This window comes from Mandrillus leucophaeus, unplaced genomic scaffold (assembly GCF_000951045.1).
Source record: "Mandrillus leucophaeus isolate KB7577 unplaced genomic scaffold, Mleu.le_1.0 Scaffold2165, whole genome shotgun sequence".
Taxonomy (NCBI): Eukaryota; Metazoa; Chordata; class Mammalia; order Primates; family Cercopithecidae; genus Mandrillus; species Mandrillus leucophaeus.
This window is the reverse complement of record NW_012102216.1, coordinates 1-5,461: the sequence shown is the minus strand read 5'-3', so window position 1 is coordinate 5,461 and position 5,461 is coordinate 1. Positions and strand designations below refer to the sequence as shown.

Here is a 5,461-nt window from a genome sequence, read left to right as displayed (position 1 = left end):
TCACCACAACACACCATAATTCGTACATCTTTTGTTCTTTTCATCATGGACTACACAGTCTGTGACCTACAAACACTTTCAAAGAAATGGGAACCAGTGATGAAAACCAAAGAAAACTACATAGCTAGCAGCAAGAAGGTACGGTGACTGACCAACAGTCCTGGTTCGTGTGGGACTCTCCTAGTTTTAAAATGGAAAATCCTGTAGTTCTGGGCACAAGAGGATGGTTGGTCACTCTAGATGAAAGCGAACAAAAGTCAGTGTCAGCTAAATGCCAAACAAAAAAGGACATACATACAGAGAATGTGGTAACTTCTGGTGAATTTGTTTGAAAAGGACTCATTCATTTATTCTTTCAATACATCAGTATTATAATACTACTGTCCATAAGGCACTGTGTTAGGTGCTGTGTTCCTGACCCTACAGATCCCATTCCACCATAGCAAAAGGTAAAAGTGACTCTACAGTGAGCTTGGTAGACATAGACCCATGCTTATATACTCAGGGACACCTGGAAGAGATGTAAAAAAAAGAAACATCTCACATAGGAAGTTTTCAATGCATCAGGATCAGGACTCAAATAATTCCCTTCTCTTTTTCTTCAATGTACCAAAGGGAGTACATTGTTGAGAAGGATTGGTTGCAAATTTCCAAAAAGGAGGGTAAAATAATTAACGAGTCAAGGTGTCAGGAGAGACAGAAGGTAAGGGGAGTCCTTCAGTAAGTGGGGAAATTGATTTGTTTTGTGTCCTCATCTCTCCAGGGCCATGATCATGTCCTTTGCTGGCCGTAAACCAGTGCTGACCTCAGTTATAGTGTAATCTTCAAGGCTAATTTACGCAAAACTTCAAAAATGGTAAACATCCTCATGAAGACTAATGATGACATATTTTAGGAGTGCATAATAGTAGGTATAGAGAAAAAACTTCAGGGTAAAATGTTATTGCTGTTCTTCTTGCTAAAGGGCATACTCCTTAAGAACCAAAGTTAATTATCAGTCCTTTGACCTATGAGGAAAACAAATTTCATGGACTCCCCTAAAGATTCCTATATAGTACAAATAAAATGCCAAAATATTTTGGGAGCACATTTTGGAGCACTGGATGTGTCAATAAAATAATGTGTAAATTGCCAAATGTGATCTAGGAACTCCCTGCAAACATCAGATTAGGCTCTATTCTCTATCTGAATACTGACTTTGCTTTGCTTTGTAACTCCTGTCTTCACTAATAATGCCTTTTCCCCCCTCTTGTGTGCATCCTAGCCTATATTCTCTTTCATCATTCTACAGTGGTCAATGTGGTTATTGTACAGCTTCACTTTCAATGAAAGCTGAGGGAAAAGAAGCTTCATAACCTGCCCTCCCCCCATACATAAAAGAAGCTATTTAAAAAATAAAAGCAGCAAGCTACTAAATTTGACTCATTCAAATCTTGGTAATTAACATGTATAGTATTTTATGAGAGAGACAGAGAGAGAAAGAAAAAAATTAGCAGAAATGGAGGAAAACATATTACATCCTAAATACCACCAAATTGCCAAAATACACATTTGGGTAGTAATCTCCAGAGAACTCTCTGGAGGCACGGCATCTATCATGCTGATTTCCCTGAATAATATTACAGGATAGCCCTGTGTACTTCTCTTGGTGGTGGTGGTGGTGGGGTGTGTGTGTGTGTGTGTGTGTGTGTAAAGAATTATCATATGGAACCTCACAAGTCTCTAAAACCTTTCTGCAATTATCCCTCATAGGATTACCACACTGATGAGTTTGTTCAACAGGAGCTGTTGTGACTTCCTAATTTAACTCCTATAGAGATGATTTGTATCGAAGATAAAACACTATATTTGAACTCAATTCCCACCTTATCCCTGAGCTTATGCTACCAAGCAATTCTTATAATGTTTGGAGTTCTATTAGGCTATAGAGAAAAATCTAGGGTTTCAGCTAAACCCTTTAATCCCCAGGCCTATGTAAAGGACTGTCTCAAGGTAGTCGCTAGCCCATGGGTTCTCAAAATATGGTCTGAAGACCCCTGGAGGAGTCCCTGAGGCCTTTTTAGTGGGTCTGAAGATTAAAAATTATTTTGTATAATAACACCAAGATGAGTTACATTCAATTAAGCATTTTTCTTTTGAAATTAAGCAGACTTTTGGAAACCCAGATGTGCATAGCCCTGTAGTAGGCTAAGTGGAAGTTACAAAGGCAATAGTAGCTTTTTCTCCCCCTCTCATTATCTCGTGAGGAGACAGAGGACTTTTCCAGAGGCTACATGACATATGGTTATGTCATCTCTCTGATAGCTGAGGGATGTGTGCTTCTGCGTTCTTGAGTTTTAAATATTTCCCAGTCTTAATACCTAAGACAATTAGTATCAATAGATAGAACCCACACCCAAGAGCTCCTTGGGGCCTTCAATAACTTTTAAGAGTGTTAAGGTGTCCTAAGACCAAACATTTTGCAAATTGTTGCTTTATCAGGATTTTTGTTATTTCTAGAATGCATTTCTTTCTAACTGATCTACTTGGGGAAAAAAAAAAATCACTACCTCATGGCAATTATTGCTTTCCTATCAATATGGAGATTATATTTCTGAAGGAGATTGACCAAAATTATATTAAAAGGTTTAAATAAAACAAGTGGATCCATGTTATAACATGAGGAAGAGAGCTGCCCCACTAGAAGTCTGACATTAGATAGCTCAGAGTCCCCCCTCTCTAACAAGTCTCCCCTGCTAGAGAAAGGGACAGCTTCTGTTTTGTGGGATGGGATAAGGAGACAATCTGAAGTAGAGTTTGACACAATATTAAATATTATTCTGCCCATATGAAATTCTGGTAGCCGGGGTGCCAGGTGTATTCATAATCCCAATGCTGTCAATTTTAAGCCTGAAGCCCCAAGAGGCGAGCAGTGTTTAATACGTCATCCCTTGTTAAATAGCAGCCACAGAGTTGGCGGTAGCCAGTGAAGCATTCCCTGCCATGTAGGACACGCCAGTTGTCTATAAATAGGACCTGTGAATGGGCAAAAAAAAAGAGAAAACACTATCAGAAGAAGGACAGACCAAAGGAACCCTAAGTCAGAAGAGATCATTTAAAAGACAAGCTTTAGGTTGTTCTCTGGTTACATTAAATGAGGTATTTTTCTTTTGAAATTAAACAAACGTTTGGAAACTAAGATGTGTATAGCCCTGTAGTAGGCTAAATGGAAGTTACAGAGGCAACAGTAGGTAATAGGCCCTGCAGTGGAAGAGCTTCTGTTTCTCAAGTAATTGTTCTCTTATCAAAGCAAATCAGATAATTGGTTTCTTTCTTTTTCTTTAATTCTTATTCTACCCTTTCTCAAAGGGTTAAATTATCTCATGACATTTTTTGCTAAGCTGAAGGTATTTTTCATCCAGAGGAAATACCAAAATAAAAACTATGGAATCATGAAGCTGGAAGGACCCTTGGGGGTCATCCAGTTAAACCCCCTCACCATACAAATAGAGTTACTGATGCCTTAGAGATGGGATGAGGCTTGCTTCCAGGGCATTCAGTGAGTGAGCCGCAGGACCATGACCAACACCAAGGACTCTTTTCTCTTTTTCCTTTGCAACATTGTGACTCACATATTAAGTAAGTACCCGTTCTTCACTGCTTCATTATTACAAGCTTGCTTGACATCTTTAGAGATTAGGACCCACCCTGCCAGGCTTTAGTTTAACCCAAAACTCATTCTCAGGTCTCCTCAACTCTATCGTTAGAGTCCGGTGTGCTGTATACCAGCGATGGACGACATCATAAGGAACGGTATTGATGACAGCCCGGTCATAGTTGTTGTACCTAACATGGAATCATGAGAAGAAAGATCTCAAACACATGTTAAAGACATCTTTTGTTTATTGAACAATTTTATATAAGGCTTCCCCTATGTTCAATACTTGTCCCAGAGACGAAGTGACAATAAGTCAATATTCTCTCAGGAATATCACATTGGAGTGAGGAGTTCCACTGCCTGTTGACCGTATTTTGTTTTTCTTTGAATAATCGAAGGGTACGGGATAGAAGTTAAGTTCCAACTGGTTTCTCTCATCTTATGATATGGTATTTTAAGTCTTTACTGGCCAAAGTTCATGGAAGCACTGGGGAAAGCTCTGAGCTTTCTCCTCACCAAACTGAGGTGGGGTGGACAAGAGAGGTTATACTAACAAAGCTTTCCTTTTAACAGGATGACTTACAACTTCTCAGGTGTCTCCCTTTGTGGGAGGAATCCCAGCTATAGCCTAGTGGACCATTCACCCAGGGATCTTCAATCATTCATTCAACCCTAACATTTATAGGCGCACCGGCTACATGTGGAGGAGGTAGCCAGGGGCTAGATCATGTATATATTGCCATGCAGGCCATGGTAAGGACTTTGGATTTTATTCTGAGTACCATGGGAAGCCACTGAAAAACCTTGCCTAAGATAATGGGTTTCTGTTTTGCCTAAGGCAAATTAACTTTTTACTGAAGTATACTATACATTACGGGAAAGTACACAAATCGTAAGCCTGATGAATTTTCATGATGTAATCACATCCATATCACTAGCACCCAGGTCAATAAACAGATCATTACCAGAACCCCAGAACCCTTCCTTATGCTCCTTTCCAGTAACGCCACTCCCCCAACCCAAGGGTAACCACCATCCTGACTTCTATCACCAAAGATTAGTTTTGCCTGTTTATATAAAACTTTATATAAATGCAATCACAATATGTATTCATTTGTGTCTGGCTGCTTTTTCATTTAATATTATGTTTAGGAGTTTCATCATTGTTTAGCAATAGTTTATTGGTGCTATACAGAAGTTGATTGCGTGATCACACCACAATTTATTTATCCATTCTACCGTTGATGGACATATGAGTAATTTCCAGTTTGGAACTACTACAAACAGTGCTGTTATGAACATTCTATTACATGTCTTTGGTGAACAAATATATTCACTCCTGTTTGAAATAAACTTAAGAATGGAACTTATGGATCATAAGGTATGTGTATGCTCAGATTTACTAGATACTGCCAAATATATTCTTTCCAAAGATAAATTAACATCCAATGGTGTCATTTTTGGACATCTCAGGCAATATTCCTTAGTGTTATATAGTACATGGCACAATCAGAGCCGATATTCTTAGTTTTGTTGCGTATAAAATGAGCATAATAACATCTGCCTAGCTGATCTCACAGGGCTACTGCAAGAATCAAATGAAAAAATAGGCCAGGTGTGATGGCTCACACCTGTAATCCCAGCACTTTGGGAGGCCGAAGTGGGCAGATCACCTGAAGTCAGGAGTTCAAGACCAGTCTGGCCAACATGGCGAAACCCCATCGCTACTAAAAATACAAAAAACAAAACAAAACAAAACAACAACAACAACAACAAAAAACATTAGCCAGGCGCGGTGGCACGTGCCTGTAGTCTGTAGTCCCA

At 39.2% G+C, this 5,461-nt stretch overlaps 1 long non-coding RNA gene across 1 annotated transcript; it reads right to left on the bottom strand.

Moving 5' to 3' along the window:
* Positions 1–1,416: 1,416 nt before the first annotated feature.
* On the bottom strand, positions 1,417–3,835 carry LOC105540227. The gene is made up of 2 exons (XR_001006169.1): positions 3,687–3,835; positions 1,417–3,015 (listed from the first exon to the last, which is right to left on the bottom strand). It is a non-coding gene; the product is annotated as an uncharacterized LOC105540227 (long non-coding RNA).
* Positions 3,836–5,461: the final 1,626 nt, after the last annotated feature.